A 23236-nucleotide genomic window follows, 5' to 3' on the forward strand; every position below is an offset into this window, starting at 1 on the left:
CAAACGCAATACTGGAGTATCAGCGTTTTCCACTGTATAGTAAAGCTTGTAATGAAAAAAAATATTTTTAATCGAAAAGTCATTTCCTGCAAAATTGACAAGTGCTGAAATCGCACAGTTACATACGTTGTGCAACCGCAAAAGCAATACTGGAGTATCAGCGTTTTCCACTGTATAATAAAGCTTGTACTGAAAAAAAATATTTTTTATCGAAAAGTCATATACTGCAAAATGGACAAGTGCTGAAATCGCATGGTTACATACGTTGTGCAACCGCAAACTTAGTACTGGAGTATCAGCGTTTTCCACTGTATAATAAAGCTTGTGCTGAAAAAAAATATTTTTTATCGAAAAATCATATACTGCAAAATGGACAAGTGCTGAAAGCGCATAGTTACATACGTTGTGCAACCGCAAACGCAATACTGGAGTATCAGCGTTTTCCACTGTATAATAAAGCTTGTAATGAAAAAAAATATTTTTTATCGAAAAGTCATATACTGCAAAATGGACAAGTGCTGAAATCGCACAGTTACATACGTTGTGCAACCGCAAAAGCAATACTGGAGTATCAGCGTTTTCCACTGTATAATAAAGCTTGTACTGAAAAAAAATATTTTTTATCGAAAAGTCATATACTGCAAAATGGACAAGTGCTGAAAGCGCATAGTTACATACGTTGTGCAACCGCAAACGCAATACTGGAGTATCAGCGTTTTCCACTGTATAATAAAGCTTGTAATGAAAAAAAATATTTTTTATCGAAAAGTCATATACTGCAAAATGGACATGTGCTGAAATCGCATGGTTACATACGTTGTGCAACCGCAAACTCAGTACTGGAGTATCAGCGTTTTCCACTGTATAATAAAGCTTGTACTGAAAAAAAATATTTTTTATCGAAAAGTCATATACTGCAAAATGGACAAGTGCTGAAATCGCATGGTTACATACGTTGTGCAACCGCAAACTCAGTACTGGAGTATCAGCGTTTTCCACTGTATAATAAAGCTTGTACTGAAAAAAAATATTTTTTATCGAAAAGTCATATACTGCAAAATGGACAAGTGCTGAAAGCGCATAGTTACATAAGTTGTGCAACCGCAAACGCAATACTGGAGTATCAGCGTTTTCCACTGTATAATAAAGCTTGTAATGAAAAAAAATATTTTTTATCGAAAAGTCATATACTGCAAAATGGACAAGTGCTGAAATCGCATAGTTACATACGTCGTGCAACCGCAAACTCAGTACTGGAGTATCAGCGTTTTCCACTGTATAATAAAGCTTGTACTGAAAAAAAATATTTTTTATCGAAAAGTCATATACTGCAAAATGGACATGTGCTGAAATCGCATGGTTACATACGTTGTGCCACCGCAAACTCAGTACTGGAGTATCAGCGTTTTCCACTGTATAATAAAGCTTGTTCTGAAAAAAAATATTTTTTATCGAAAAGTCATATACTGCAAAATGGACAAGTGCTGAAATCGCATGGTTACATACGTTGTGCAACCGCAAACTCAGTACTGGATTATCAGTGTTTTCCACTGTATAATAAAGCTTGTACTGAAAAAAAATATTTTTTATCGAAAAGTCATATACTGCAAAATGGACAAGTGCTGAAAGCGCATATGTTACATACGTTGTGCAACCGCAAACGCAATACTGGAGTATCAGCGTTTTCCACTGTATAGTAAAGCTTGTAATGAAAAAAAATATTTTTTATCGAAAAGTAATTTCCTGCAAAATGGACAAGTGCTGAAATCGCACAGTTACATACGTTGTGCAACCGCAAAAGCAATACTGGAGTATCAGCGTTTTCCACTGTATAATAAAGCTTGTACTGAAAGAAAATATTTTTTATCGAAAAGTCATATACTGCAAAATGGACAAGTGCTGAAATCGCACAGTTACATACGTTGTGCAACCGCAAACTCAGTACTGGAGTATCAGCGTTTTCCACTGTATAATAAAGCTTGTAAAGAAAAAAAATATTTTTTATCGAAAAGTCATATACTGCAAAATGGACAAGTGCTGAAAGCGCATAGTTACATACGTTGTGCAACCGCAAACTCAGTACTGGAGTATCAGCGTTTTCCACTGTATAATAAAGCTTGTAATGAAAAAAAATATTTTTTATCGAAAAGTCATATACTGCAAAATGGACAAGTGCTGAAATCGCATGGTTACATACGTTGTGCAACCGCAAAAGCAATACTGGAGTATCAGCGTTTTCCACTGTATAATAAAGCTTGTACTAAAAAAAAATATTTTTTATCGAAAAGTCATATACTGCAAAATGGACAAGTGCTGAAATCGCATAGTTACATACGTTGTGCAACCGCAAACTCATTACTGGATTATCAGCGTTTTCCACTGTATAATAAAGCTTGTACTGAAAAAAAATATTTTTTATCGAAAAGTCATTTTCTGCAAAATGGACAAGTGCTGAAAGCGCATAGTTACATACGTTGTGCAACCGCAAACTTAGTACTGGAGTATCAGCGTTTTCCACTGTATAATAAAGCTTGTAATGAAAAGAAATATTTTATATCGAAAAGTCATATACTGCAAAATGGACATGTGCTGAAATCGCATGGTTACATACGTTGTGCAACCGCAAACTCAGTACCGGAGTATCAGCGTTTTCCAATGTATAATAAAGCTTGTACAGAAAAAAAATATTTTTTATCGGAAAGTCATATACTGCAAAATGGACAAGTGCTGAAATCGCATGGTTACATACGTTGTGCAACCGCAAACTTAGTACTGGAGTATCAGCGTTTTCCACTGTATAATAAAGCTTGTGCTGAAAAAAAATATTTTTTATCGAAAAGTCATATACTGCAAAATGGACTAGTGCTGAAAGCGCATAGTTACATACGTAGTGCAACCGCAAACGCAATACTGGAGTATCAGCGTTTTCCACTGTATAATAAAGCTTGTAATGAAAAAAATATTTTTTATCGAAAAGTCATATACTGCAAAATGGACAAGTGCTGAAATCGCATAGTTACATACGTTGTGCAACCGCAAACTCAGTACTGGAGTATCAGCGTTTTCCACTGTATAATAAAGCTTGTAATGAAAAAAAATATTTTTTATCGAAAAGTCATATACTGCAAAATGGATAAGTGCTGAAAGCGCATAGTTACATACGTTGTTCAACTGCAAACTCAGTACTGGAGTATCAGCGTTTTCCACTGTATAATAAAGCTTGTACTGAAAAAAAATATTTTTTATCGAAAAGTCATATACTGCAAAATGGACAAGTGCTGAAATCGCATGGTTACATACGTTGTGCAACCGCAAACTTAGTACTGGAGTATCAGCGTTTTCCACTGTATAATAAAGCTTGTGCTGAAAAAAAATATTTTTTATCGAAAAATCATATACTGCAAAATGGACAAGTGCTGAAATCGCATAGTTACATACGTTGTGCAACCGCAAAAGCAATACTGGAGTACCAGCGTTTTTCACTGTATAATAAAGCTTGTACTGAAAAAAAATATTTTTTATCGAAAAGTCATATACTGCAAAATGGACAAGTGCTGAAATCGCATAGTTACATACGTTGTGCAACCGCAAACTCAGTACTGGAGTATCAGCGTTTTCCACTGTATAATAAAGCTTGTAATGAAAAAAAATATTGTTTATCGAAAAGTCATATACTGCAAAATGGACAAGTGCTGAAAGCGCATATAAAGCTTGTACTGAAAAAAAATATTTTTTATCGAAAAGTCATATACTGCAAAATGGAAAAATGCTGAAATCGCATGGTTACATACGTTGTGCAACCGCAAACTCAGTACTGGAGTATCAGCGTTTTCCACTGTATAATAAAGCTTGTACTGAAAAAAAATATTTTTTGTCGAAAAGTCATATACTGCAAAATGGACAAGTGCTGAAATCGCATAGTTACATACGTTGTGCAACCGCAAAAGCAATACTGGAGTATCAGCGTTTTTCACTGTATAATAAAGCTTGTACTGAAAAAAAATATTTTTTATCGAAAAGTCATATACTGCAAAATGTACAAGTGCTGAAATCGCATAGTTACATACGTTGTGCAACCGCAAACTCAGTACTGGAGTATCAGCGTTTTCCACTGTATAATAAAGCTTGTACTGAAAAAAAATATTTTTTATCGAAAAGTCATATACTGCAAAATGGACAAGTGCTGAAAGCGCATTATAGTTACATACGTTGTGCAACCGCAAACGCAATACTGGAGTATTAGCGTTTTCCACTGTATAATAAAGCTTGTAATGAAAAAAAATATTTTTTATCGAAAAGTCATACACTGCAAAATGGACATGTGCTGAAATCGCATGGTTACATACGTTGTGCAACCGCAAACTCAGTACTGGAGTATCAGCGTTTTCCACTGTATAATAAAGCTTGTAATGAAAAAAAACTATTTTTTATCGAAAAGTCATATACTGCAAAATGGATAAGTGCTGAAAGCGCATAGTTACATACGTTGTTCAACCGCAAATTCAGTACTGGAGTATCAGCGTTTTCCACTGTATAATAAAGCTTGTAATGAAAAAAAATATTTTTTATCGAAAAGTCATATACTGCAAAATGGACAAGTGCTGAAATCGCACAGTCACATACGTTGTTCAACCGCAAATTCAGTACTGGAGTATCAGCGTTTTCCACTGTATAATAAAGCTTGTAATGAAAAAAAATATTTTTTATCGAAAAGTCATATACTGCAAAATGGACAAGTGCTGAAATCGCACAGTCACATACGTTGTGCAACCGCAAAAGCAATACTGGAGTATCAGCGTTTACCACTGTGTAATAAAGCTTGTACTGAAAAAAAATATTTTTTATCGAAAAGTCATATACTGCAAAATGGACAAGTGCTGAAATCGCATAGTTACATACGTTGTGCAACCGCAAACGCAATACTGGAGTATCAGCGTTTTCCACTGTATAGTAAAGCTTGTAATGAAAAAAAATATTTTTTATCGAAAAGTCATTTCCTGCAAAATGGACAAGTGCTGAAATCGCACAGTTACATACGTTGTGCAACCGCAAAAGCAATACTGGAGTATCAGCGTTTTCCACTGTATAATAAAGCTTGTACTGAAAAAAAATATTTTTTATCGAAAAGTCATATACTGCAAAATGGACAAGTGCTGAAATCGCACAGTTACATACGTTGTGCAACCGCAAACTCAGTACTGGAGTATCAGCGTTTTCCACTGTATAATAAAGCTTGTAAAGAAAAAAAATATTTTTTATCGAAAAGTCATATACTGCAAAATGGACAAGTGCTGAAAGCGCATAGTTACATACGTTGTGCAACCGCAAACTCAGTACTGGAGTATCAGCGTTTTCCACTGTATAATAAAGCTTGTAATGAAAAAAAATATTTTTTATCGAAAAGTCATATACTGCAAAATGGACAAGTGCTGAAATCGCATAGTTACATACGTTGTGCAACCGCAAACTCAGTACTGGAGTATCAGCGTTTTCCACTGTATAATAAAGCTTGTAATGAAAAAAAATATTTTTTATCGAAAAGTCATATACTGCAAAATGGATAAGTGCTGAAAGCGCATATGTTACATACGTTGTGCAACCGCAAACGCAATACTGGAGTATCAGCGTTTTCCACTGTATAGTAAAGCTTGTAATGAAAAAAAATATTTTTAATCGAAAAGTCATTTCCTGCAAAATGGACAAGTGCTGAAATCGCACAGTTACATACGTTGTGCAACCGCAAAAGCAATACTGGAGTATCAGCGTTTTCCACTGTATAATAAAGCTTGTACTGAAAAAAAATATTTTTTATCGAAAAGTCATATACTGCAAAATGGACAAGTGCTGAAATCGCATGGTTACATACGTTGTGCAACCGCAAACTTAGTACTGGAGTATCAGCGTTTTCCACTGTATAATAAAGCTTGTGCTGAAAAAAAATATTTTTTATCGAAAAATCATATACTGCAAAATGGACAAGTGCTGAAAGCGCATAGTTACATACGTTGTGCAACCGCAAACGCAATACTGGAGTATCAGCGTTTTCCACTGTATAATAAAGCTTGTACTGAAAAAAAATATTTTTTATCGAAAAGTCATATACTGCAAAATGGACAAGTGCTGAAAGCGCATAGTTACATACGTTGTGCAACCGCAAACGCAATACTGGAGTATCAGCGTTTTCCACTGTATAATAAAGCTTGTAATGAAAAAAAATATTTTTTATCGAAAAGTCATATACTGCAAAATGGACATGTGCTGAAATCGCATGGTTACATACGTTGTGCAACCGCAAACTCAGTACTGGAGTATCAGCGTTTTCCACTGTATAATAAAGCTTGTACTGAAAAAAAATATTTTTTATCGAAAAGTCATATACTGCAAAATGGACAAGTGCTGAAATCGCATGGTTACATACGTTGTGCAACCGCAAACTCAGTACTGGAGTATCAGCGTTTTCCACTGTATAATAAAGCTTGTACTGAAAAAAAATATTTTTTATCGAAAAGTCATATACTGCAAAATGGACAAGTGCTGAAAGCGCATAGTTACATAAGTTGTGCAACCGCAAACGCAATACTGGAGTATCAGCGTTTTCCACTGTATAATAAAGCTTGTAATGAAAAAAAATATTTTTTATCGAAAAGTCATATACTGCAAAATGGACAAGTGCTGAAATCGCATAGTTACATACGTCGTGCAACCGCAAACTCAGTACTGGAGTATCAGCGTTTTCCACTGTATAATAAAGCTTGTACTGAAAAAAAATATTTTTTATCGAAAAGTCATATACTGCAAAATGGACATGTGCTGAAATCGCATGGTTACATACGTTGTGCCACCGCAAACTCAGTACTGGAGTATCAGCGTTTTCCACTGTATAATAAAGCTTGTAATGAAAAAAAATATTTTTTATCGAAAAGTCATATACTGCAAAATGGACAAGTGCTGAAATCGCACAGTCACATACGTTGTTCAACCGCAAATTCAGTACTGGAGTATCAGCGTTTTCCACTGTATAATAAAGCTTGTAATGAAAAAAAATATTTTTTATCGAAAAGTCATATACTGCAAAATGGACAAGTGCTGAAATCGCACAGTCACATACGTTGTGCAACCGCAAAAGCAATACTGGAGTATCAGCGTTTACCACTGTGTAATAAAGCTTGTACTGAAAAAAAATATTTTTTATCGAAAAGTCATATACTGCAAAATGGACAAGTGCTGAAATCGCATAGTTACATACGTTGTGCAACCGCAAACGCAATACTGGAGTATCAGCGTTTTCCACTGTATAGTAAAGCTTGTAATGAAAAAAAATATTTTTTATCGAAAAGTCATTTCCTGCAAAATGGACAAGTGCTGAAATCGCACAGTTACATACGTTGTGCAACCGCAAAAGCAATACTGGAGTATCAGCGTTTTCCACTGTATAATAAAGCTTGTACTGAAAAAAAATATTTTTTATCGAAAAGTCATATACTGCAAAATGGACAAGTGCTGAAATCGCACAGTTACATACGTTGTGCAACCGCAAACTCAGTACTGGAGTATCAGCGTTTTCCACTGTATAATAAAGCTTGTAAAGAAAAAAAATATTTTTTATCGAAAAGTCATATACTGCAAAATGGACAAGTGCTGAAAGCGCATAGTTACATACGTTGTGCAACCGCAAACTCAGTACTGGAGTATCAGCGTTTTCCACTGTATAATAAAGCTTGTAATGAAAAAAAATATTTTTTATCGAAAAGTCATATACTGCAAAATGGACAAGTGCTGAAATCGCATAGTTACATACGTTGTGCAACCGCAAACTCAGTACTGGAGTATCAGCGTTTTCCACTGTATAATAAAGCTTGTAATGAAAAAAAATATTTTTTATCGAAAAGTCATATACTGCAAAATGGATAAGTGCTGAAAGCGCATAGTTACATACGTTGCTCAACCGCAAACTCAGTACTGGAGTATCAGCGTTTTCCACTGTATAATAAAGCTTGTAATGAAAAAAAATATTTTTTATCGAAAAGTCATATACTGCAAAATGGACAAGTGCTGAAATCGCACAGTCACATACGTTGTGCAACCGCAAAAGCAATACTGGAGTATCAGCGTTTACCACTGTATAATAAAGCTTGTACTGAAAAAAAATATTTTTTATCGAAAAGTCATATACTGCAAAATGGACAAGTGCTGAAATCGCATAGTTACATACGTTGTGCAACCGCAAACTCAGTGCTGGAGTATCAGCGTTTTCCACTGTATAATAAAGCTTGTACTGAAAAAAAAAACATATTTTATCGAAAAGTCATATACTGCAAAATGGACAAGTGCTGAAATCGCACAGTTACATACGTTGTGCAACCGCAAAAGCAATACTGGAGTATCAGCGTTTACCACTGTATAATAAAGCTTGTACTGAAAAAAAATATTTTTTATCGAAAAGTCATATACTGCAAAATGGACAAGTGCTGAAATCGCATGGTTACATACGTTGTGCAACCGCAAACTTAGTACTGGAGTATCAGCGTTTTCCACTGTATAATAAAGCTTGTGCTGAAAAAAAATATTTTTTATCGAAAAGTCATATACTGCAAAATGGACTAGTGCTGAAAGCGCATAGTTACATACGTAGTGCAACCGCAAACGCAATACTGGAGTATCAGCGTTTTCCACTGTATGATAAAGCTTGTGATGAAAAAAAATATTTTTTATCGAAAAGTCATATACTGCAAAATGGACAAGTGCTGAAATCGCACAGTTACATACGTTGTGCAACCGCAAAAGCAATACTGGAGTATCAGCGTTTTCCACTGTATAATAAAGCTTGGTTTGAAAAAAAAAAATTTTTATCGAAAAGTCATATACTGCAAAATGGACAAGTGCTGAAAGCGCATAGTTACATACGTTGTGCAACCGCAAACGCAATACTGGAGTATCAGCGTTTTCCACTGTATAATAAAGCTTGTAATGAAAAAAAATATTTTTTATCGAAAAGTCATATACTGCAAAATGGACATGTGCTGAAATCGCATGGTTACATACGTTGTGCAACCGCAAACTCAGTACTGGAGTATCAACGTTTTCCACTGTATAATAAAGCTTGTACTGAAAAAAAATATTTTTTATCGAAAAGTCATATACTGCAAAATGGACAAGTGCTGAAATCGCATGGTTACATACGTTGTGCAACCGCAAACTCAGTACTGGAGTATCAGCGTTTTCCACTGTATAATAAAGCTTGTACTGAAAAAAAATATTTTTTATCGAAAAGTCATATACTGCAAAATGGACAAGTGCTGAAAGCGCATAGTTACATAAGTTGTGCAACCGCAAACGCAATACTGGAGTATCAGCGTTTTCCACTGTATAATAAAGCTTGTAATGAAAAAAAATATTTTTTATCGAAAAGTCATATACTGCAAAATGGACAAGTGCTGAAATCGCATAGTTACATACGTTGTGCAACCGCAAACTCAGTACTGGAGTATCAGCGTTTTCCACTGTATAATAAAGCTTGTACTGAAAAAAAATATTTTTTATCGAAAAGTCATATACTGCAAAATGGACAAGTGCTGAAAGCGCATTATAGTTACATACGTTGTGCAACCGCAAACGCAATACTGGAGTATTAGCGTTTTCCACTGTATAATAAAGCTTGTAATGAAAAAAAATATTTTTTATCGAAAAGTCATACACTGCAAAATGGACATGTGCTGAAATCGCATGGTTACATACGTTGTGCAACCGCAAACTCAGTACTGGAGTATCAGCGTTTTCCACTGTATAATAAAGCTTGTAATGAAAAAAAATATTTTTTATCGAAAAGTCATATACTGCAAAATGGATAAGTGCTGAAAGCGCATAGTTACATACGTTGTTCAACCGCAAATTCAGTACTGGAGTATCAGCGTTTTCCACTGTATAATAAAGCTTGTAATGAAAAAAAATATTTTTTATCGAAAAGTCATATACTGCAAAATGGACAAGTGCTGAAATCGCACAGTCACATACGTTGTTCAACCGCAAATTCAGTACTGGAGTATCAGCGTTTTCCACTGTATAATAAAGCTTGTAATGAAAAAAAATATTTTTTATCGAAAGGTCATATACTGCAAAATGGACAAGTGCTGAAATCGCACAGTCACATACGTTGTGCAACCGCAAAAGCAATACTGGAGTATCAGCGTTTACCACTGTGTAATAAAGCTTGTACTGAAAAAAAATATTTTTTATCGAAAAGTCATATACTGCAAAATGGACAAGTGCTGAAATCGCATAGTTACATACGTTGTGCAACCGCAAACGCAATACTGGAGTATCAGCGTTTTCCACTGTATAGTAAAGCTTGTAATGAAAAAAAATATTTTTTATCGAAAAGTCATTTCCTGCAAAATGGACAAGTGCTGAAATCGCACAGTTACATACGTTGTGCAACCGCAAAAGCAATACTGGAGTATCAGCGTTTTCCACTGTATAATAAAGCTTGTACTGAAAAAAAATATTTTTTATCGAAAAGTCATATACTGCAAAATGGACAAGTGCTGAAATCGCACAGTTACATACGTTGTGCAACCGCAAACTCAGTACTGGAGTATCAGCGTTTTCCACTGTATAATAAAGCTTGTAAAGAAAAAAAATATTTTTTATCGAAAAGTCATATACTGCAAAATGGACAAGTGCTGAAAGCGCATAGTTACATACGTTGTGCAACCGCACACTCAGTACTGGAGTATCAGGGTTTTCCACTGTATAATAAAGCTTGTAATGAAAAAAAATATTTTTTATCGAAAAGTCATATACTGCAAAATGGACAAGTGCTGAAATCGCATAGTTACATACGTTGTGCAACCGCAAACTCAGTACTGGAGTATCAGCGTTTTCCACTGTATAATAAAGCTTGTAATGAAAAAAAATATTTTTTATCGAAAAGTCATATACTGCAAAATGGATAAGTGCTGAAAGCGCATAGTTACATACGTTGCTCAACCGCAAACTCAGTACTGGAGTATCAGCGTTTTCCACTGTATAATAAAGCTTGTACTGAAAAAAAAAACATATTTTATCGAAAAGTCATATACTGCAAAATGGACAAGTGCTGAAATCGCACAGTTACATACGTTGTGCAACCGCAAAAGCAATACTGGAGTATCAGCGTTTACCACTGTATAATAAAGCTTGTACTGAAAAAAAATATTTTTTATCGAAAAGTCATATACTGCAAAATGGACAAGTGCTGAAATCGCATGGTTACATACGTTGTGCAACCGCAAACTTAGTACTGGAGTATCAGCGTTTTCCACTGTATAATAAAGCTTGTGCTGAAAAAAAATATTTTTTATCGAAAAGTCATATACTGCAAAATGGACTAGTGCTGAAAGCGCATAGTTACATACGTAGTGCAACCGCAAACGCAATACTGGAGTATCAGCGTTTTCCACTGTATGATAAAGCTTGTGATGAAAAAAAATATTTTTTATCGAAAAGTCATATACTGCAAAATGGACAAGTGCTGAAATCGCACAGTTACATACGTTGTGCAACCGCAAAAGCAATACTGGAGTATCAGCGTTTTCCACTGTATAATAAAGCTTGTTTTGAAAAAAAAAAATTTTTATCGAAAAGTCATATACTGCAAAATGGACAAGTGCTGAAAGCGCATAGTTACATACGTTGTGCAACCGCAAACGCAATACTGGAGTATCAGCGTTTTCCACTGTATAATAAAGCTTGTAATGAAAAAAAATATTTTTTATCGAAAAGTCATATACTGCAAAATGGACATGTGCTGAAATCGCATGGTTACATACGTTGTGCAACCTCAAACTCAGTACTGGAGTATCAGCGTTTTCCACTGTATAATAAAGCTTGTACTGAAAAAAAATATTTTTTATCGAAAAGTCATATACTGCAAAATGGACAAGTGCTGAAATCGCATGGTTACATACGTTGTGCAACCGCAAACTCAGTACTGGAGTATCAGCGTTTTCCACTGTATAATAAAGCTTGTACTGAAAAAAAATATTTTTTGTCGAAAAGTCATATACTGCAAAATGGACAAGTGCTGAAAGCGCATAGTTACATACGTTGTGCAACCGCAAACTCAGTACTGGAGTATCAGCGTTTTCCACTGTATAATAAACTTGTACAGAAAAAAAATATTTTTTGTCGGAAAGTCATATACTGCAAAATGGACAAGTGCTGAAATCGCATAGTTACATACGTTGTGCAACCGCAAACTCAGTACTGGAGTATCAGCGTTTTCCACTGTATAATAAACTTGTACAGAAAAAAAATATTTTTTGTCGGAAAGTCATATACTGCAAAATGGACAAGTGCTGAAATCGCATAGTTACATACGTTGTGCAACCGCAAAAGCAATACTGGAGAACCAGCATTTTCCACAATATAATAAAGCTTGTACTAAAAAAAAATATTTTTTATCGAAAAGTCATATACTGCAAAATGGACAAGTGCTGAAATCGCATAGTTACATACGTCGTGCAACCGCAAACTCAGTACTGGAGTATCAGCGTTTTCCACTGTATAATAAAGCTTGTACTGAAAAAAAATATTTTTTATCGAAAAGTCATATACTGCAAATTGGACATGTGCTGAAATCGCATGGTTACATACGTTGTGCAACCGCAAACTCAGTACTGGAGTATCAGCGTTTTCCACTGTATAATAAAGCTTGTTCTGAAAAAAAATATTTTTTATCGAAAAGTCATATATTGCAAAATGGACAAGTGCTGAAATCGCATGGTTAAATACGTTGTGCAACCGCAAACTCAGTACTGGAGTATCAGCGTTTTCCACTGTATAATAAAGCTTGTACTGAAAAAAATTATTTTTTATCGAAAAGTCATATACTGCAAAATGGACAAGCGCTGAAAGCGCATATAAAGCTTGTACTGAAAAAAAATATTTTTTATCGAAAAGTCATATACTGCAAAATGGAAAAGTGCTGAAATCGCATGGTTACATACGTTGTGCAACCGCAAACTCAGTACTGGAGTATCAGCGTTTTCCACTGTATAATAAAGCTTGTACTGAAAAAAAATATTTTTTATCGAAAAGTCATATACTGCAAAATGGACAAGTGCTGAAATCGCATAGTTACATACGTTGTGCAACCGCAAAAGCAATACTGGAGTATCAGCGTTTTTCACTGTATAATAAAGCTTGTACTGAAAAAAAATATTTTTTATCGAAAAGTCATATACTGCAAAATGTACAAGTGCTGAAATCGCATAGTTACATACGTTGTGCAACCGCAAACTCAGTACTGGAGTATCAGCGTTTTCCACTGTATAATAAAGCTTGTACTGAAAAAAAATATTTTTTATCGAAAAGTCATATACTGCAAAATGGACAAGTGCTGAAAGCGCATAGTTACATACGTTGTGCAACCGCAAACGCAATACTGGAGTATCAGCGTTTTCCACTGTATAATAAAGCTTGTAATGAAAAAAAATATTTTTTATCGAAAAGTCATATACTTCAAAATGGACAAGTGCTGAAATCGCATAGTTACATACGTTGTGCAACCGCAAAAGCAATACTGGAGTACCAGCATTTTCCACAGTATAATAAAGCTTGTACTAAAAAAAAATATTTTTTATCGAAAAGTCATATACTGCAAAATGGACAAGTGCTGAAATCGCATAGATACATACGTCGTGCAACCGCAAACTCAGTACTGGAGTATCAGCGTTTTCCACTGTATAATAAAGCTTGTAATGAAAAAAAATATTTTTTATCGAAAAGTCATATACTGCAAAATGGACAAGTGCTGAAAGCGCATTATAGTTACATACGTTGTGCAACCGCAAACGCAATACTGGATTATCAGCGTTTTCCACTGTATAATAAAGCTTGTAATGAAAAAAAATATTTTTTATCGAAAAGTCATATACTGCAAAATGGACAAGTGCTGAAAGCGCATAGTTACATACGTTGTGCAACCGCAAACTCAGTACTGGAGTATCAGGGTTTTCCACTGTATAATAAAGCTTGTAATGAAAAAAAATATTTTTTATCGAAAAGTCATATACTGCAAAATGGACAAGTGCTGAAATCGCATAGTTACATACGTTGTGCAACCGCAAACTCAGTACTGGAGTATCAGCGTTTTCCACTGTATAATAAAGTTTGTAATGAAAAAAAATATTTTTTATCGAAAAGTCATATACTGCAAAATGGATAAGTGCTGAAAGCGCATAGTTACATACGTTGCTCAACCGCAAACTCAGTACTGGAGTATCAGCGTTTTCCACTGTATAATAAAGCTTGTAATGAAAAAAAATATTTTTTATCGAAAAGTCATATACTGCAAAATGGACAAGTGCTGAAATCGCACAGTCACATACGTTGTGCAACCGCAAAAGCAATACTGGAGTATCAGCGTTTACCACTGTATAATAAAGCTTGTACTGAAAAAAAATATTTTTTATCGAAAAGTCATATACTGCAAAATGGACAAGTGCTGAAATCGCATAGTTACATACGTTGTGCAACCGCAAACTCAGTGCTGGAGTATCAGCGTTTTCCACTGTATAATAAAGCTTGTACTGAAAAAAAAAACATATTTTATCGAAAAGTCATATACTGCAAAATGGACAAGTGCTGAAATCGCACAGTTACATACGTTGTGCAACCGCAAAAGCAATACTGGAGTATCAGCGTTTACCACTGTATAATAAAGCTTGTACTGAAAAAAAATATTTTTTATCGAAAAGTCATATACTGCAAAATGGACAAGTGCTGAAATCGCATGGTTACATACGTTGTGCAACCGCAAACTTAGTACTGGAGTATCAGCGTTTTCCACTGTATAATAAAGCTTGTGCTGAAAAAAAATATTTTTTATCGAAAAGTCATATACTGCAAAATGGACTAGTGCTGAAAGCGCATAGTTACATACGTAGTGCAACCGCAAACGCAATACTGGAGTATCAGCGTTTTCCACTGTATGATAAAGCTTGTGATGAAAAAAAATATTTTTTATCGAAAAGTCATATACTGCAAAATGGACAAGTGCTGAAATCGCACAGTTACATACGTTGTGCAACCGCAAAAGCAATACTGGAGTATCAGCGTTTTCCACTGTATAATAAAGCTTGTTTTGAAAAAAAAAAATTTTTATCGAAAAGTCATATACTGCAAAATGGACAAGTGCTGAAAGCGCATAGTTACATACGTTGTGCAACCGCAAACGCAATACTGGAGTATCAGCGTTTTCCACTGTATAATAAAGCTTGTAATGAAAAAAAATATTTTTTATCGAAAAGTCATATACTGCAAAATGGACATGTGCTGAAATCGCATGGTTACATACGTTGTGCAACCTCAAACTCAGTACTGGAGTATCAGCGTTTTCCACTGTATAATAAAGCTTGTACTGAAAAAAAATATTTTTTATCGAAAAGTCATATACTGCAAAATGGACAAGTGCTGAAATCGCATGGTTACATACGTTGTGCAACCGCAAACTCAGTACTGGAGTATCAGCGTTTTCCACTGTATAATAAAGCTTGTACTGAAAAAAAATATTTTTTATCGAAAAGTCATATACTGCAAAATGGACAAGTGCTGAAAGCGCATAGTTACATAAGTTGTGCAACCGCAAACGCAATACTGGAGTATCAGCGTTTTCCACTGTATAACAAAGCTTGTAATGAAAAAAAATATTTTTTATCGAAAAGTCATATACTGCAAAATGGACAAGTGCTGAAATCGCATAGTTACATACGTTGTGCAACCGCAAACTCAGTACTGGAGTATCAGCGTTTTCCACTGTATAATAAACTTGTACAGAAAAAAAATATTTTTTGTCGGAAAGTCATATACTGCAAAATGGACAAGTGCTGAAATCGCATAGTTACATACGTTGTGCAACCGCAAAAGCAATACTGGAGAACCAGCATTTTCCACAATATAATAAAGCTTGTACTAAAAAAAAATATTTTTTATCGAAAAGTCATATACTGCAAAATGGACAAGTGCTGAAATCGCATAGTTACATACGTCGTGCAACCGCAAACTCAGTACTGGAGTATCAGCGTTTTCCACTGTATAATAAAGCTTGTACTGAAAAAAAATATTTTTTATCGAAAAGTCATATACTGCAAATTGGACATGTGCTGAAATCGCATGGTTACATACGTTGTGCAACCGCAAACTCAGTACTGGAGTATCAGCGTTTTCCACTGTATAATAAAGCTTGTTCTGAAAAAAAATATTTTTTATCGAAAAGTCATATATTGCAAAATGGACAAGTGCTGAAATCGCATGGTTAAATACGTTGTGCAACCGCAAACTCAGTACTGGAGTATCAGCGTTTTCCACTGTATAATAAAGCTTGTACTGAAAAAAATTATTTTTTATCGAAAAGTCATATACTGCAAAATGGACAAGTGCTGAAAGCGCATATAAAGCTTGTACTGAAAAAAAATATTTTTTATCGAAAAGTCATATACTGCAAAATGGAAAAGTGCTGAAATCGCATGGTTACATACGTTGTGCAACCGCAAACTCAGTACTGGAGTATCAGCGTTTTCCACTGTATAATAAAGCTTGTACTGAAAAAAAATATTTTTTGTCGAAAAGTCATATACTGCAAAATGGACAAGTGCTGAAATCGCATAGTTACATACGTTGTGCAACCGCAAAAGCAATACTGGAGTATCAGCGTTTTTCACTGTATAATAAAGCTTGTACTGAAAAAAAATATTTTTTATCGAAAAGTCATATACTGCAAAATGTACAAGTGCTGAAATCGCATAGTTACATACGTTGTGCAACCGCAAACTCAGTACTGGAGTATCAGCGTTTTCCACTGTATAATAAAGCTTGTACTGAAAAAAAATATTTTTTATCGAAAAGTCATATACTGCAAAATGGACAAGTGCTGAAAGCGCATTATAGTTACATACGTTGTGCAACCGCAAACGCAATACTGGAGTATTAGCGTTTTCCACTGTATAATAAAGCTTGTAATGAAAAAAAATATTTTTTATCGAAAAGTCATACACTGCAAAATGGACATGTGCTGAAATCGCATGGTTACATACGTTGTGCAACCGCAAACTCAGTACTGGAGTATCAGCGTTTTCCACTGTATAATAAAGCTTGTACAGAAAAAAAATATTTTTTATCGAAAAGTCATATACTGCAAAATGGACAAGTGCTGAAATCGCATGGTTACATACGTTGTGCAACCGCAAAAGCAATACTGGAATACCAGCGTTTTCCACTGTATAATAAAGCTTGTACTAAAAAAAAATATTTTTTATCGAAAAGTCATATACTGCAAAATGGACAAGTGCTGAAATCGCATAGTTACATACGTTGTGCAACCGCAAACTCAGTACTGGAGTATCAGCGTTTTCCACTGTATAATAAAGCTTGTACTGAAAAAAAATATTTTTTATCGAAAAGTCATATACTGCAAAATGGACAAGTGCTGAAAGCGCATAGTTACATACGTTGTGCAACCGCAAACGCAATACTGGAGTATCAGCGTTTTCCACTGTATAATAAAGCTTGTAATGAAAAAAAATATTTTTTATCGAAAAGTCATATACTTCAAAATGGACATGTGCTGAAATCGCATGGTTACATACGTTGTGCAACCGCAAACTCAGTTCTGGAGTATCAGCGTTTTCCACTGTATAATAAAACTTGTACAGAAAAAAAATATTTTTTATCGGAAAGTCATATACTGCAAAATGGACAAGTGCTGAAATCGCATAGTTACATACGTTGTGCAACCGCAAAAGCAATACTGGAGTACCAGCATTTTCCACAGTATAATAAAGCTTGTACTAAAAAAAAATATTTTTTATCGAAAAGTCATATACTGCAAAATGGACAAGTGCTGAAATCGCGTAGATACATACGTCGTGCAACCGCAAACTCAGTACTGGAGTATCAGCGTTTTCCACTGTATAATAAAGCTTGTACTGAAAAAAAATATTTTTTATCGAAAAGTCATATACTGCAAAATGGACAAGTGCTGAAAGCGCATTATAGTTACATACGTTGTGCAACCGCAAACGCAATACTGGATTATCAGCGTTTTCCACTGTATAATAAAGCTTGTAATGAAAAAAAATATTTTTTTTCGAAAAGTCATATACTGCAAAATGGACAAGTGCTGAAATCGCATAGTTACATACGTTGTGCAACCGCAAACTCAGTACTGGAGTATTAGCGTTTTCCACTGTATAATAAAGCTTGTACAGAAAAAAAATATTTTTTATCGAAAAGTCATATACTGCAAAATGGACAAGTGCTGAAATCGCATGGTTACATACGTTGTGCAACCGCAAAAGCAATACTGGAATACCAGCGTTTTCCACTGTATAATAAAGCTTGTACTAAAAAAAAATATTTTTTATCGAAAAGTCATATACTGCAAAATGGACAAGTGCTGAAATCGCATAGTTACATACGTTGTGCAACCGCAAACTCAGTACTGGAGTATCAGCGTTTTCCACTGTATAATAAAGCTTGTACTGAAAAAAAATATTTTTTATCGAAAAGTCATATACTGCAAAATGGACAAGTGCTGAAAGCGCATAGTTACATACGTTGTGCAACCGCAAACGCAATACTGGAGTATCAGCGTTTTCCACTGTATAATAAAGCTTGTAATGAAAAAAAATATTTTTTATCGAAAAGTCATATACTGCAAAATGGACAAGTGCTGAAATCGCATAGTTACATACGTTGTGCAACCGCAAACTCAGTACTGGAGTATCAGCGTTTTCCACTGTATAATAAACTTGTACAGAAAAAAAATATTTTTTATCGAAAAGTCATATACTGCAAAATGGACAAGTGCTGAAATCGCATAGTTACATACGTTGTGCAACCGCAAAAGCAATACTGGAGTACCAGCGTTTTTCACTGTATAATAAAGCTTGTACAGAAAAAAAATATTTTTTATCGAAAAGTCATATACTGCAAAATGGACAAGTGCTGAAATCGCATAGTTACATACGTTGTGCAACCGCAAACTCAGTACTGGAGTATCAGCGTTTTCCACTGTATAATAAAGCTTGTACTGAAAAAAAATATTGTTTATCGAAAAGTCATATACTGCAAAATGGACAAGTGCTGAAATCGCATAGTTACATACGTTGTGCAACCGCAAACGCAATACTGGAGTATTAGCGTTTTCCACTGTATAATAAAGCTTGTAATGAAAAAAAATATTTTTTATCGAAAAGTCATATACTGCAAAATGGACAAGTGCTGAAATCGCATAGTTACATACGTTGTGCAACCGCAAACGCAATACTGGAGTATTAGCGTTTTCCACTGCATAATAAAGCTTGTAATGAAAAAAAATATTTTTTATCGAAAAGTCATATACTGCAAAATGGACATGTGCTGAAATCGCATGGTTACATACGTTGTGCAACCGCAAACTCAGTACTGGAGTATCAGCGTTTTCCACTGTATAATAAAGCTTGTACAGAAAAAAAATATTTTTTATCGAAAAGTCATATACTGCAAAATGGACAAGTGCTGAAATCGCATGGTTACATACGTTGTGCAACCGCAAAAGCAATACTGGAGTACCAGCGTTTTCCACTGTATAATAAAGCTTGTACTAAAAAAAAATATTTTTTTAACGAAAAGTCATATACTGCAAAATGGACAAATGCTGAAATCGCATAGTTACATACGTTGTGCAACCGCAAACTCATTACTGGAGTATCAGCGTTTTCCACTGTATAATAAAGCTTGTACTGAAAAAAAATATTTTTTATCGAAAAGTCATATACTGCAAAATGGACATGTGCTGAAATCGCATAGTTACATACGTTGTGCAACCGCAAACTCAGTACTGGAGTATTAGCGTTTTCCACTGTATAATAAAGCTTGTACAGAAAAAAAAATTTTTTATCGAAAAGTCATATACTGCAAAATGGACAAGTGCTGAAATCGCATAGTTACATACGTTGTGCAACCGCAAACTCAGTACTGGAGTATCAGCGTTTTCCACTGTATAATAAAGTTTGTACTGAAAAAAAATATTTTTTATCGAAAAGTCATATACTGCAAAATGGACAAGTGCTGAAAGCGCATAGTTACATACGTTGTGCAACCGCAAACGCAATACTGGAGTATCAGCGTTTTCCACTGTATAATAAAGCTTGTAATGAAAAAAAATATTTTTTATCGAAAAGTCATATACTGCAAAATGGACAAGTGCTGAAATCGCATAGTTACATACGTTGTGCAACCGCAAACTCAGTACTGGAGTATCAGCGTTTTCCACTGTATAATAAACTTGTACAGAAAAAAAATATTTTTTATCGAAAAGTCATATACTGCAAAATGGACAAGTGCTGAAATCGCATAGTTACATACGTTGTGCAACCGCAAAAGCAATACTGGAGTACCAGCGTTTTTCACTGCATAATAAAGCTTGTACTGAAAAAAAATATTTTTTATCGAAAAGTCATATACTGCAAAATGGACAAGTGCTGAAATCGCATAGTTACATACGTTGTGCAACCGCAAACTCAGTACTGGAGTATCAGCGTTTTCCACTGTATAATAAAGCTTGTAATGAAAAAAAATATTGTTTATCGAAAAGTCATATACTGCAAAATGGACAAGTGCTGAAATCGCATAGTTACATACGTTGTGCAACCGCAAACGCAATACTGGAGTATTAGCGTTTTCCACTGTATAATAAAGCTTGTAATGAAAAAAAATATTTTTTATCGAAAAGTCATATACTGCAAAATGGACAAGTGCTGAAATCGCATAGTTACATACGTTGTGCAACCGCAAACGCAATATTGGAGTATTAGCGTTTTCCACTGTATAATAAAGCTTGTAATGAAAAAAAATATTTTTTATCGAAAAGTCATATACTGCAAAATGGACAAGTGTTGAAATCGCATGGTTACATACGTTGTGCAACCGCAAAAGCAATACTGGAGTACCAGCGTTTTCCACTGTATAATAAAGCTTGTACTAAAAAAAAATATTTTTTATCGAAAAGTCATATACTGCAAAATGGACAAATGCTGAAATCGCATAGTTACATACGTTGTGCAACCGCAAACTCATTACTGGAGAATCAGCGTTTTCCACTGTATAATAAAGCTTGTACTGAAAAAAAATATTTTTTATCGAAAAGTCATATACTGCAAAATGGACAAGTGCTGAAATCGCATAGTTACATACGTTGTGCAACCGCAAACTTAGTACTGGAGTATCAGCGTTTTCCACTGTATAATAAAGCTTGTAATGAAAAAAAACATTTTTTATCGAAAAGTCATATACTGCAAAATGGACATGTGCTGAAATCGCATGGTTACATACGTTGTGCAACCGCAAAAGCAATAGTGGAGTACCAGCGTTTTCCACTGTATAATAAAGCTTGTACAGAAAAAAAATATTTTTTATCGGAAAGTCATATACTGCAAAATGGACAAGTGCTGAAATCGCATAGTTACATACGTTGTGCAACCGCAAAAGCAATACTGGAGTACCAGCATTTTCCACAGTATAATAAAGCTTGTACTAAAAAAAAATATTTTTTATCGAAAAGTCATATACTGCAAAATGGACAAGTGCTGAAATCGCATAGTTACATACGTCGTGCAACCGCAAACTCAGTACTGGAGTATCAGCGTTTTCCACTGTATAATAAAGCTTGTACTGAAAAAAAATATTTTTTATCGAAAAGTCATATACTGCAAAATGGACATGTGCTGAAATCGCATGGTTACATACGTTGTGCAACCGCAAACTCAGTACTGGAGTATCAGCGTTTTCCACTGTATAATAAAGCTTGTTCTGAAAAAAAATATTTTTTATCGAAAAGTCATATACTGCAAAATGGACAAGTGCTGAAATCGCATGGTTACATACGTTGTGCAACCGCAAACTCAGTACTGGAGTATCAGCGTTTTCCACTGTATAATAAAGCTTGTACTGAAAAAAAATATTTTTTATCGAAAAGTCATATACTGCAAAATGGACAAGTGCTGAAAGCGCATAGTTACATAAGTTGTACAACCCCAAACGCAATACTGGAGTATCAGCGTTTTCCACTGTATAATAAAGCTTGTAATGAAAAAAAATATTTTTTATCGAAAAGTCATATACTGCAAAATGGACATGTGCTGAAATCGCATAGTTACATACGTTGTGCAACCGCAAACTCAGTACTGGAGTATTAGCGTTTTCCACTGTATAATAAAGCTTGTACAGAAAAAAAATATTTTTTATCGAAAAGTCATATACTGCAAAATGGACAAGTGCTGAAATCGCATGGTTACATACGTTGTGCAACCGCAAAAGCAATACTGGAATACCAGCGTTTTCCACTGTATAATAAAGCTTGTACTAAAAAAAAATATTTTTTATCGAAAAGTCATATACTGCAAAATGGACAAGTGCTGAAATCGCATAGTTACATACGTTGTGCAACCGCAAACTCAGTACTGGAGTATCAGCGTTTTCCACTGTATAATAAAGCTTGTACTGAAAAAAAATATTTTTTATCGAAAAGTCATATACTGCAAAATGGACATGTGCTGAAAGCGCATAGTTACATACGTTGTGCAACCGCAAACGCAATACTGGAGTATCAGCGTTTTCCACTGTATAATAAAGCTTGTAATGAAAAAAAATATTTTTTATCGAAAAGTCATATACTGCAAAATGGACAAGTGCTGAAATCGCATAGTTACATACGTTGTGCAACCGCAAACTCAGTACTGGAGTATCAGCGTTTTCCACTGTATAATAAAATTGTACAGAAAAAAAATATTTTTTATCGAAAAGTCATATACTGCAAAATGGACAAGTGCTGAAATCGCATAGTTACATACGTTGTGCAACCGCAAAAGCAATACTGGAGTACCAGCGTTTTTCACTGTATAATAAAGCTTGTACTGAAAAAAAATATTTTTTATCGAAAAGTCATATACTGCAAAATGGACAAGTGCTGAAATCGCATAGTTACATACGTTGTGCAACCGCAAACTCAGTACTGGAGTATCAGCGTTTTCCACTGTATAATAAAGCTTGTAATGAAAAAAAATATTGTTTATCGAAAAGTCATATACTGCAAAATGGACAAGTGCTGAAATCGCATAGTTACATACGTTGTGCAACCGCAAACGCAACACTGGAGTATTAGCGTTTTCCACTGTATAATAAAGCTTGTAATGAAAAAAAATATTTTTTATCGAAAAGT

This window comes from Ascidia mentula, chromosome 9, assembly GCF_947561715.1.
Source record: "Ascidia mentula chromosome 9, kaAscMent1.1, whole genome shotgun sequence".
Lineage (NCBI taxonomy): Eukaryota > Metazoa > Chordata > Ascidiacea > Phlebobranchia > Ascidiidae > Ascidia > Ascidia mentula.